The sequence below is a fragment of the Silene latifolia genome, chromosome Y (assembly GCF_048544455.1).
Source record: "Silene latifolia isolate original U9 population chromosome Y, ASM4854445v1, whole genome shotgun sequence".
NCBI lineage: Eukaryota > Viridiplantae > Streptophyta > Magnoliopsida > Caryophyllales > Caryophyllaceae > Silene > Silene latifolia.
In genome coordinates this window covers 32,338,387-32,352,729 of record NC_133538.1, presented here as the reverse complement: position 1 = coordinate 32,352,729, position 14,343 = coordinate 32,338,387, and positions in this window count along the sequence as shown.

The following is a 14,343-nucleotide window of genomic DNA, read 5'->3' as shown; positions in this document are numbered from 1 at the left end:
GTATTACAGTCTTCCCCCCCTTAAAAAGAACTTCGTCCCCGAAGTTCAACTCACCTCTCCCGCTTATGGCGCGGAACCAACCCCATCTCACCCGTCTTCCCGATTAGGTTATCACCCCTTGTAAACACCGTTCCCCCCCCCCATGTCATCATCATCACCGTCCACAATTAAACCTGCCGACCCTTGTCACTATCATGCAAGTTTATCACAGTCCTTTGTTATATTATATACACTCAAAGCACCCGACGCGCAGTGCGAATCGCCGCTCACGAACTTCCGACATACACTAATTACCGTTTAACCATCCATCTAGAACATGTCTCACATCAACTTTCATGTGGTACAACTAATGCCACCACGTTACTTGGCAACACGATTCAGATACAATCGCAAGGAAAACAAGTCATTATAATTCAACAACAAATTTATTTACTACTATTATTTTATTTTTATTTATTATTATTATTTTTTTTTTTTTTTTTTTTTTTTTTACATGACACCAACCGCCTTATAAACAACCATTAGCAATATTATAAACAAGCAAGGCACTATACGAAAACAACCTTTTTATTTCGCGACATTACTCTTTCCCTCTAAAAAGGAACTTCGTCCCCGAAGTTCACCACCGAAATACCAACACGTATTACTTATTATGGGCAACCAAACATGAACGGAAACACATTATTATGGACATTACTCACTAATTGTGCTCTCGTCAAATTAAAATCATACACACTCCACCGGAATAACTAGTTACCGTTGACAACACATGTTAAAATGATATGCACAATTATAGGCGAAGTTACAACTCTGATAAGTGGATCGTAATGAGGCGTATGTCATATAAAAGTAACGAGAAGGGATTACCGCTTCACTAATCGCAACAAAAAAAAAAAAATTACTACCTCATCACCAATTATAACAATTATGTTTATAAAATTCCAATCAAGACTTGTAATGTATGAAATTAACGGCTCAAAGGCGTTACTATGCAGTTGTAGCAACTTTAAACATTGGACTTGTAATTATAAAACAATTGAACACTTTTATTTTTCAAAAACCTCCTATAACAGTGACACTCGATCGAGTAAGTAACGGTACTCGATCGAGTGCCCTGCTACTCGATCGAGTGCCCTGGCTACTCGATCGAGTGGCCTACAAATCGAAACTTTTATCCCACTTTCCCGCAGCTACTCGATAGAGTACGGGGTACTCTATCGAGTACCTACAGGTTAAATTCCTTATGAAACCTGTCATAAGCTAACATATAACACACGATTGACACATAAACTGAGTAGGGGTGATGTCCCGACTCTCAATAATCCTGCAAAAGTTAGAGTAGCAATTCCGGCCTTAGGGCCAATCGTACAAATCCGATTAAGTCTGAAAGATAAAAGGAAATAACTACCAAAGTCTAACAACAACGTTACCATCTAACATCAACTACTATCAACAAATATGAGAACGAGGAGTATCACTCCCCCTGCTGCTGCTGCTCCAGCATCACCTCATCATCACCACCACCCGAAGTACCAGCCCCTGACGTCCCAATCCCCGCATCCACTCCCGCTCCCGCTCCTCCCGCTCCCGGGCTGCGTACCATGGAGTCAAGCCACCGTAAGGGAAGGACCGAGGTGTCCCCACGTCGATCGCTCCACCCCGTAGAATGGAATACCCCGAGTAGTCCCCAACTCCACTCCACCAAACCGGATGCGGTCCCTCTGTACCTATCCCCGAGCGTACGCCATCTCGTGCATGTTCCGGAGTGTCAAGGTAGATGACACTCTCTCCGCTAGGTAATTGGATCGCGTCTCCGGGGTGTCGAGGTAAGGGTAGTACGGGGAAAGGCTGCGCTGCTGCGGTGGTGCTATCGGGCGTGGCCTAGCCTCCGGGGCCCTCTCCCTCACTCGACGGGGTCCCCTCACCACTCTGGGTCTCTCCACCCTCTGAACTTCCGCATTCTCGCCCTTCGTCGGCTCCGGCATCTCCTGGAGGATGGTACCATCAATGAGATAGGTCTGCAGCTGGCGGGGTGTGTCCTCATCCTCCTCCTCCTCCTCCTCATCGTCCCCATCCACAGTCACCACTGCCGGCTCCAAGGGCTCGTGGTCGGGAGGTGCTCAGAGCGGAATCTTCATCCAACTCATGCCAAGCACTCTCCATGCTAGGCTACCGTCAGCCAAGGTTCTCAACCACTTCAGGTCGAGGTAGTACTCACGATCCATGGTAGGCACAGGGGTAGCTAGTGGCACGTGCGCCGAAGAAGCTTCAAAGGAGGTTAGCTTTTCAGCTAACCGAGTGGCAATGGCACCACAACTCAGGTATCGAGAATTAGAAGAAGCCATTAAGGCAAGAGCAGCACAAACTATGGAAGGAGCATTGAAGACCACTCTCTTGGTCCGCTCCGGGTTCAGGTACGACATCAAAAGTAAGACCTCATGGTTGTTCAACTTACTGATATCCTTTCTATCATAGAGGAGGTTTGAAAGAGAACGGAGGAAGATTCTCAAGGTGATGTGCTGAACGTCATTAATCAGCATATTGCTCGCGGTGGGAGCTTGCTTCCCGATCAAGCAAGGCATTAGGCGGCACACGCCGCACTCGGTGGAATGTCGATGATGGAGTTCTTGGAAGGCTTGGCCAACCCAAGGTGAGAGGCAAACAAATCCATGGTCAACAGGAAACTGGTATTCATCAGTCTAAACTCAACAGTCTGCCCCGCTGGGTCATAGTTAAAGGAACTCATGAACTCTAGGGTAAGGAAAGGGTAAGTGTGTTTCCTCAGCCAGTACAAACCAAGTAAAACCCAAGGTCTCAAATATATGACGGACATCCGTCTCTATTTCCAACTCTTCTAACACGCCGGTGTCTATACACTTTGTGGGTCTCATCTTGCGCTTTTGTAAAGCTACAAAACGCTCTCTTTGCTTAAAGTCAACAAAAACAAAGAAGGGTACTCGGAGATCTGCGGGTACTACCGGTCCACTAGCCTCCCCCTCTCAAGTGGATCAACCCTTCCCGTTTACTCGACGGGTTCCAAGGTTTAGTCTCGGCATCTGTTTTAGGCATAAGTCCAAACAACTTGCATAAACATCCAAACACTTATTTCATGTAACTTGAATTCACATATCCAGCTAAGCACAGAATTTCCCAACAATTTTGACATGTGAAGCACATAATTCATATTATTAAACTTGAATATTAAGATAAGTGCACATGTTTATCAACGGTTTCCAATTTTTTTGACATAGAAGTTCAAGCAATTTGTATAAGACATGTGGGCATATACATCATGTAAATTGGGTTCTATATACTTAGTAAGTTTACTAATTCATCAAACAATTTCCATGTTTAAGGCACATAATTCATGTTTTCAAACTTAGTTGCTCAGCTAGGTACACACCAAATTTCCAACCATTCAAAGCATGTGAAGCACGTATTTCGCGTTGTTACTTTGGTTATGGAAATAAGTATACATGTTCTTTAGCAGTTTATACGATTTCAACACACTAGTTCATATTATTACTACTCATAAGGCATAGTGGTGTAAGTAATTATCATGATGGCCGCATATGTTCAGCGAATTTGAATACCCTACCATGCTTCGAGGGTTGTTCAAAGTACATTGCTAGATACATGTTACTAGTTCGAGAGAATGTATAATTTATGACAAATCAATATCACTCCTCACTATTATGTAAAACAACTCAATCAAAATTTTCAGACGGTCTTTACAGCTGTGAGAATTGTGGCATGTATTCATCAATCATTGTTTCTTTTATCATGTTGGAATTCTATTCATGCTTATATTGTCAATTACAACATCAATTTTCTCATTCTAGGTCACGAATTTCTCATAAGACATTTTTTTAAGACGGAGTTTTAAGGCAACTTTCTAAGGGTAAAATCGTTAAAATCTAACCTCCAACATGATATAAACCATAATTAAAGCTAAATTTTACTATCTAATCATTATAAAACAGCCAAAAATCGATTTCAAATTGGAAACCCTAGAAATTTCGGGTCCTACTATTGCAATTTCTAATCTAATTTACAGCATATAATCACCAACAACCATGAAAAAGAAGACATATGAATCATATCTCAACAATTAAACGCACCAATTTGCTCATTATAATCGAAAATTTCAGATTACTACACTATTTTGACATATTCAAAATAACAAATCACATAAATTGAGAAGAATTACATACCTTGATTGATTAGTAAGATAAAGAAACGAATTAAACAAGAGAAATTAACCCAAATAATCACTACCAACCCAAGAGATAGAGAGGATTTGAGAGGAAAATAAGGAATTGAGAGTGATTTAGGTATAAAGGTGTCGAGATATAGGGGAAATAGAAGGAGAAATAGAAAGGTAAAGGGTTTTAAGAAAACCCGTAGGAATGCTGCACAGTAACCTACTCGATCGAGTGCCTGGGGTACTCGATCGAGTACCACCCTACTCGATCGAGTAGGAGCTAAATCATCGAGTAACTGCGGGAAATTTCCCGCATTCCGACGTTATAGCTTCCTAACTAGATCGAGTGAGGTCTACTCGGTCTAGTACGCACCCGCACTCGGTCAAGTATAGCTAAGTGCTCGATCGAAAGAACGAAGTAATTTGAAGGTTCCTGCAAAAACATCATCGCGTGTCGGTTCCAACTAAGTTCGGAATTCGACACTAGTTACCGCATTCAATCACGTTTTATAACCATCGTCACACAAAATACAACTCTCCAACAACTAAGAGACATATCCTGTCACGTTATACAAATTACCCAACTCGGTCTACCTGTCACCGAGTTATGTATAAACCTAGCAGTGCCATATTATTACATTTACTTACTTTACATGCCATTACTAAACTCGTGTTTACATCAAGTTCAAACGTATGATTAACATTAATATCCCCATATTTATTTGTCACATAATTATATACATTGCCAATCACTTAATCAATTATGTATTATATGTTATTCTAAGCAATCTATTTTGCATAATTCTAATATTTCGCAGCGGAAAATTTCAACTAGCTAATAAAGCATATACCCATTACCATATATCGTGACCCGAATTATTACCCATCCATACTATAATTTTCATTATAGCTATCGCGGTATGGTCTACAAGCTCACTTACAACTTCCGTCATCATAAATTTTATGACAAACATCTACGCGTTTGCTATTCATATAACACATTCAAATTCACACTTTCACGCATCTACATGACGTATAATCTCGTCACATAACTCCTAGCTATCCTATAAGCTCACTAATTATACAACGAGCTTAAACAATCTCGTCACTAGTTTCCCTACTCAACCTAGACATTACTATCTCACCTCTATTAATTCTAACCAAAGCTTAACCGGAGGTAGCTCCGGCACAACTAACATACATAGCACATATAGACACACGGACTCCACATTCCCATCCCATGTGACTGGCTTAAGTGTCATGGGGCCAAGATTTTGAAATGAGGGCGCCTACTCACCCAAAATCTAGCATCAGCCGGGGCTCCCATCACGCATACACCAGGTTCATTTTATTAGACTCTCTACGTTCATTATGTTTATTTGTTACAGGTTCCAAAATCGTCGCTCTGATACCACTTTGTAACACCCCGATATTCAGAGGAGCCTTAGCTAGGCCTTCCCAAAGCATATAAGGGCGTTACCATCTCGGTTGCCCGAGGTAAGTAAATATCAAATGTCAATAAAAGAACTATTAAGTTGGATTACAAGTGATTTAAACCAAAATACAACATAAAGGTACAACTCCAAGACTACTCGTTATGACCACCGTATCTCGTGAAGACTCATCCCCGCCCGGGACCTCGGCCTATCAACGACACCAACACCGCCAAGACCGGCTGCTCACCATAAGGGATCACGGCAGACACATAACAAACAAACAACCACACAAGGTCGATCGAGACAAGATAAGACAATAACAACCACAAACAACAATACAACCAATGACACTAGCCTCTACCACAACCTCGACAATCCAACCGAACCTCACATCGGTCGTCCACTTTGGACCGCCCGCGCTGGGGGACCGCAGCCGTTCCCACCTAAGCCCCGCTCATCGTACGAGCGATAACCCTGTATCATTAATGTGCACATCCCCTTTCGTGGCGGGTTCCACGAAGGGCGAAACTAGGGCGTGAAGTCACTCCCGCAAGCGACCCCACTCAGCCGAGAACGCATCTCGAGAACCATCACAACGATCACAAACACAATCACAACACAACACAATTACTATGTCAAACAACCACAATACTATCACAACGACCGACACACTAGACGATCTACAGCTACTGAGTAGGCGAACCTACCTTTACGCATCCGCAACCAATCCATGCCGACAAACAAAGTATCCAGCGCACAAGCAAAGCCTATTAGCACCACACAAACATCCATTACAACAGGCAAACCCTAACTAACGAGACAAAGGCACGGACGATGATTGTGACATACCTATTAGGGAGAGACAAGGTCAAAAGACCGCTACCCGACTCAAAGGACGCTCTTCTAAGGCACAAGGATCTTCACAAGGGCTTTCATGGAGTTTTGAGGTGAAGGGAAGGGAAGGAGGCGGCTGAAGGATAGGAGGAAAGTAATGAAAGTGATTTGCGGATTTAACAAAACGCGATATAAAACCCCCGCTGAAAACCAGGCACTCGATCGAGTACCCAACATACTCGATCGAGTAACCCCCTACTCGATCGAGTGCCCTAGCTACTCGATCGAGTAGCCTCTACTCTATCGAGTACCACTCTTAAAGCGCACCCCAAGATGGTTTGGCATACTTCCCTAAGGTTACTCCCGCCCCCAAGGATAGTCAACGCTGGTCAAAGGGGTCCCTAAAAGGGCGGGTATTACACCACCACCATCAACAATAAACTCAAAGCAATGTCCAACCACCATCAAGGCATCAACAACAACACACTCAAATCAAAGCTCACCATCGCCATCTTACACATGTCCACCAGTTACCACCGCCACATACCACCACCTCACTACTCACCCGAAACATCATTCATCACACGACCCTCTGCACTATCAACCCAGACCCGCCATTTCATCCCACCTCTGGACTTGTCACCGTTTCAACCCACGAAGTCTCCAGATCTAGGATTTTCATCGAGTTATGGATCAATAATCATTTAGAGGAATTGGTTTTTTTTTTTGGATTCGTGGACTGTGGACTTGTGGTGGTTTTGAAGATGGGGTGGAGGTTTTGTTGTGGTGGAGGAATAGTCGACTAATGTGGTGAAGTGGTGGAGTTACCAAAGAGGAGGTTCGTCGTGGAGGGGCGACAATCCGACGTCGGTGGTAGGTGCAGGGTTGACAATCCGACGGTGGTTTGTGGCGGTGAAAATCGAAGAAGGTGAGTTAGGGAGGAGAGGAAAGAGGTGGCAGATGAAGGAGGTAGAGTTTGGGTGGAGGAGGATGGGGTATTTTAACTTTTATTTAATTATATATTGTTTATATTAACGAGTCGGGATTTAAGTAAAATGATGATTCGGGAATTAAATACGGTGGTAGATCGGATATATACGGTGTAATATAGGTGGTAAGTTGTAATAAACAGAATACAGGGTGTGTTAATTTGTAAAATACGACAAATAATAGGTGGTTATTACCAATTTTCACTAACTATTAGACAAGGTAAAATTACATATCTATTCTTCAATATTTGGCGCAAAAACGAAAATCAACATTTTTTTTAATTAAGGTGGCGCCGAGATTCAGCGCCACCGGGTGGCGCCCTATCACCATCCTATTTACGGGTATATTTGGCCTCGCTTTAGGAAAACTGTTTTTGCTTTTAGAAATGAGTTTTTTAATAAGCTACTTCTTGATAAAACTACTAGTGTTTGGCCTAACATTTTTCAAAAACGACTTCTCAACAACACTTTTTACGTAAGCGGATGAAAAATGAAATTTTTTCTTGAAAAATATATCAAGATGAATTAATAAGTATTAGTTTTATTTTATTTTGACATGTTTACAACATAAAAGTAGTCATTTATGCATTAAAAATCAATAAAATAAAAGTAAAAGTTAGAAGCACCAAATTGGTGCTTCTACTTCGGGCTCTCAAATATGACTTTTGGGCTTAAAAGAAGTTGTTTTAACTTCTTCAAAATTGATTGTTTGGCCTAGCTAGTGCTTATTCAATGAAAAAGCACTTCTAAAAGCTGGGCCAAACAACACCTACATCTAACATAAAATAACATCTCATGTTAATGCTACTAATTAAATTCATAACTTAAGTTACATCAATGTCATGTTGGGGTTACTTTCCCAACAGATGCTTATAACTATTTAGGTTTGAACATTATTTGATATTGCACTGCTATTTTCTACGGATATCTTGAAATTTTTTTTTTCCTGTCATTTGTTACGTGTTTTAGAAATGTTCTTTTTGAAACCATTTATGTGATATTTGTTCTGGTGACATTTCTTGTACAAGAAAAGAACTCAAGAACATTAGTTGATAGAGCAGTTTGACACAAATAATTCCGAGAGCAATTTTATTAAAGCCACTCGAGCAATTTTATTTGGGCCCTTAGCCTCGAAAAGTTTTGTTGTGGGCGGTCGGAGGCCTACTTAGCTTTGGCGGATTTGGCCACCCGGGTAATTCAACCCAAATTTGAAGGTACACTGCAGTTTATTATTTTTCGATTATTCCAACTTGTTATACCAGGATTTGGCCACCCGGGTAATCCAAGACCACGAATAATGAGAGAAATATCCTTCTTTTGTCCATGTTTCTTTTGCATTAGGGAGTTAGGGACAACAAAAATTTCCCTAGTGGTAGGATTCTGAACATGAAGATCTCTATCATTTGATCCAAACAAAAGTAACCCTCTAATTACAATGCAGAACCGTAAATTTCCTTGTCGCAACCTTCGTTTCCATGGCGCATTCTTGAACAATTCACCAAAGTCAAAGCTTAAATCAGCTAAATAACCTTTGTCGTAGCTAGTACTCACCACACATTCATCCGGCGTTTTTGCCAAAATTTAGTTGCTTTGTACGTTCTGAGACAAACATAATAGTCGGCGGACCCAAGGAACAACCCACACTGTGGTAAGTAGCTGATGTTATTACATATATTGGTGCTTATTATGTTCCAAGACGAACACGGTTTGATTTATAAGAAGAGACTTAATGGGCAACCTTGTTAATATCTCAAGCCACATTTCATCCGGAAGCATATGATCCTTCACACTTGCAACGTTTACAATGAAACGGCCTAGTACATCTTTTTTCCTTCTTCAATACTAAGCTTTCCATGATTTAGCAAGCTTGTAGCTTATATATTACTCCCCCGTCCCGGTCAATTGTTGTTCTTTGGTTTTGGCACAAAGACCAAGGAAAAAGAAAGAGCCAATTACTAAGTGACAAGTGGAACAAATTGAGTGTGAATGATTAAATTGTTCATCAAGTTCATTCTTAAAATAGAAAGGACAACAACTCACTGAAAAACCCAATATGGAAAAGGACAACAAATGACCGGAACAGAGGGAGTAAATTAAAAGACTTTCTTTCTCTGTCACAATAAGGTGAATAGACATTGTGTATATTTATTGATTATAGATTTAGGTAATGCAGGACCGGCCCAGGGGCTGTGCAAGCGGTGCGGTCGCACAAGGCCCCCGACTTGAAGGGGCCCCATTCACAAGAAATATCCGTGTTAGTTGATAACTTAATTTAGCACATTTTTTAGCATAATAATTAGCTTGACTTAGTGGTAATAGTTATGGTATAACTTGTCAATGGTCTTGGGTTCAAACCTTGTTTCATATTTAATTTTACTAAATTTTTACATAATGGGGTTGTTAAATTTTCAGCAAAATAAGGCTAACAGGAATCGAACCTAGGTTGCATTGCTTCTTTATTATGCAAATAACCACTATGACACTTATTTCTTGTTGAAGAATGGAAAAGACATTTATTTATGTGCTACATTTCTTTTAGAATTGAGACATAAACCAGCCTTTTAAAAATTACTTAAAATAGTTAACATACGTTTTTCCAATTATTCTTTTACGAGTAATAAAAATGGTACCGGGGCCTCACTTTAAGATTTTGCACAGGGTCCCCGAAACTACAGGGACGGCTCTGAGGTATGATCAGATTGAAAGATATTGGAAAACCTATCTTATTTATAGTGTAAAGGTAAACTCCTACCTTAATCCAAACTAGGAATGTTTTTTTTAAGTAAATAAACTAGGAATTTAAATATTAGGAAATCCGGAGTATTCAATTACCAAATTCGAGTAACAATACTTTCCTTATCTATCTATCTATTTATCTATCTATACTAAACTATAAAACAACCATTTGACATCATCTAAAACACTTTTTTTCCCGCTCACAATAAACCCTAAAAAGAGGATTACGCTTTACATTATTTTCATATGCCGCTGTCTTATACGGTCATTCCCATCATCTCTTCATTTGAAATTACTTACTGATTTCCTATGCTTCTTCGTAACATAAATCAACATCTCACATAATGATATGAGGGATAAGAATCTTCACTCTTCTTTATGGGTCGTCCTGATCATATTCATATATACAGAGTATTTTATAGTGAAAATTACAAACTACCACCTAGTGTTTATCGTATTTTGCAAACTACCACCTAGTATTTCGTTTATTACAAACAACCACCTACTTTGCACCGTATATATCCAAAGTCCCACCGTATTTAATTCCCGATTATCATTTAACTTAATTCCCGACTCATTAAGTTACTACACCGTAATAAAATATAGAAAGACCAAAATAGCCTTACTTCAACTTGCTCAAAACACATCCTACCACTAAAAATAAACGATCAACAAGTTTATCACCAACCCCCTAATAATTCTTCATCATCATTCATAACCATCAAATTTCCCAGTAAAAAAAAATCCTTAAATTACCAAAAAATTATTACTCCACCATCACCACCACCAACGGTGCTCCATCCTTGTTAACCTCTAAACAACTCCGAACAGGAGCCTCGACCACCATGGTCGACCATTGAGCCTCTTCCATTGAACCACCAGCACATAAAAAACCCAGGTCGACAACCAACTCGTCGAACCCCAAACCACCCGGTACAACAGCAGCAGCAATTCGGAGGCAACCAAGTCAAGCACCACACCGAATCCCGGGCCGAATCAAGTCAAATCTGGGGTCGTTTTGGTGGTGGTCAGGTGGATTAGAGGGGGAGAGGTGGTGGTGGAGTTGTATTTGTGGAATGTTTATAGCAATTCAAAACATAAATTACATACAAATTCATTGTTGAGATTGTGTAAGATGGATCTGAATGATTGTTGCTTCTCTTGAAACATGAGTTTTGATTATTGGATTTTTATTCTTAACATAAAATAGATTTTGATTGTAAATTGGGTTTAGGTTTGATTTTGTTTGTCTTTAATTAGATGGTAATGAGTCTTTGAAGTTAGTAAAAATAGGGGTATTTTGGTCATTTTATAGTTTATTCACTTAATGAGTCGGGAATTAAGTTAAATAATAATCGGGAATAAAATAAGGTGGGATTTTGGATATATACGGTGCAAAGTAGGTGGTTGTTTGTAATAAACGAAATACTAGGTGGTAGTTTACAAAATACGATAAATACTAGGTGGTAATTTGTAATTTTCACTATTTTATATTTCAATGATTATTCCTGCTTTGTGTTGACTCGACACTGTTGTTACTGGAAAATTGATTACAACTTTACAAGTTTGTTTCATCTATGTTTCCCTTTTTCAAATTATTGTTATGAATTTGTAACTTTAAGATCTTATAAATAGCAAAAGTTGCAACTTTGGATCATTGATGCCAAATTTATCAGGTCTTTTCTAGCGAAGAGGTTTCTACGACTCGCCTGAAATCTAGGGAGACGGCTCTTCTTTGCAAGGAAGGGTGAGTAACTTGGTCATCGATGTTTTTTCCGCACAAATATATGATTGTTTATGCTTTTCTTATGGGTCGTTAGGTTCGCTAGAGGAATTGAAGTTCCAAGAAAGTTACAATTCACAAAAAATTGAAAAAAAAGTGTTTGGTTAATAATAGGACGAATAATACGTTGCACTATGCCACTATACCTATAATTATCAGATGATTTTTTTTGTGTTTATATTTAGTAATCCTTTGTAGTTGATAATATGCATTTTATAAAGCTCCCATGGGTAAGTAGCATACCTCTGAATTCATGTTAATCTCTTTTTCTCTTTTAAATGTGTGTTTATTATGGGGAGTATGTCGTTCAAGGTCATACTCTGTATATCTCAATTATCTTTCTGCCTCTTCTTTTCACCGTTTTCCCCTCCGCGCTGCAGGAAATATCCCAATCACGTGGTTCAATTCATCATTTTCAATAATTGAACCTTTTCTTTTCCTATTCATAATTTTAGGCAGATTATTAAGTTAGTACTTCTTCCTCCGAGTCATTTGTTTACCTTTACTTTTAATACAAAAACCAAGGAGATAAGAGAGGACGATTTGATAGTAGTGTTACTGGATAACAAGTCAACAATATTGTAATTGGACGATCAAATAACCTATTAGAAACATGGTTACTTAATGGTAAACCAAACAAATGACCGAGACATCCAAAAATGGAAATGGTAAACAAATGACCGGGACAAAGGGAGTATCAACTACGTTAGTAGCGGATTTAAACTTAGAAAACTGAGGCAATCGACAAGATTCGAATGTCATTACGAGTATTTGACAATATTTTTTAGTCTGTCTTCCTTTATGATAAAATCTTTGGGATATATTATGCTTGGTTGACTAACTTTGTAGTATAAACTTGGCTTGATAAGTATGTGGAGTATTGTAATTTTTTTTTTCTTTTTTGGGTTTGATACGTCCTATTCCTTATACATTTTAATGATTCTTCTTATTGAATGTGAGAATTATTTGGTTACTACTCTCTCCCTTCCACTCATACTCCCTCCGTCCCGGTCAATTGTTGTCCTTTGGTTTTGGCACAAAGATCAAGGAAAGAGGAGAGATCAAGGAAAGAGGAGAGGGCCAATTACCAAATGACAAGTGGAACAAAGTGAATGAGAATGATCAAATTACTCATCAAGTTCATTCTTAAAATAGAAAGGACAACAAATGATTGAGACACCCCAAAATGGAAAAGGACAACAAATGACCGGGACAGAGGGAGTATTAGTTATCATTTGCATTTGGTACTAAGACTAAGATGACTCATTAGTTATCATTTGCATTTGGCACTAAGACTATGATGATGTGAGATGGAACATTTTAATAATAATATTGTTTCACTAATGTACCACCTGCACATGAGATAGAATATATTATATATAGAAATGATAACTATTGACTGATACATTTATAAATGGTAAATGATAACTATTGATTGAGACGGAGGCAGTGGCGTATCTAGGATTTGTTCAAAAGGGGTGCGGTTACGAATATGAAATAACGACAAACAACTTTACAATTAAAAAGTTAGAACGTTAATAATAATTTTAGTACTATGAATAAATTGTATTAATTAGCATACCTTGTGGAGTCAAATTAATGATCTTAAATATAATTGAGAAAAAGGATTGTACATCAGATATACTACATCATACTTAATGATTTTTTGAGTTTTTGTGTATTTTTTTCGAGTACTATAGAGTTTATAAATTACATTTTAGTTTTATGATGTCAAAAATCAAGTTTTTTCGAGCTTATATGTAATTTTTTTGAGTTATAATGTAACTTTTTGAGATTAAAGTAAGTAAATAAACTCAAAAACTTTATAATAAAACTCAAAAATTTTAGATTAAAACTCAAAAAGTTTATCTTAATGCTCAAAAACTATACGAGCTGATGTACTACATCAGATGTATAATCCACTTACTGAATATAATTAATACTCTACCACTTGGGTTTTGGAAGGAAAAAAGGAAAAAGGAGGAGGCAATCTCAAATGTGAAAGCAAAAACAAAAGAATATGCAAAAGTTACCAGAGTGGGGATCGAACACACAACCTACGACAATCATTTCCCACAACTTACCACTGCACCACCAACAACTTAGTGCTATTTTGGCTTCTCGTTTTAATTTTATCTTTGATTTATGGGGGGTGGAGATGCATCCACCGCACCCCCTAGATACGCCAATGGACGGAGGGAGTACAACTTGTTGGGTATTTGATGTTGATGATGACAAGCCAAATGTTACTAATGTTGTTCTCTTAAGTTTACTTAATAGGAATTGTTGAATTGATGATTCAAGACGAATGAAGCATTGGATGAAGACCGCCTTGTACTTAATTTGGGTCCATAGTGTTGA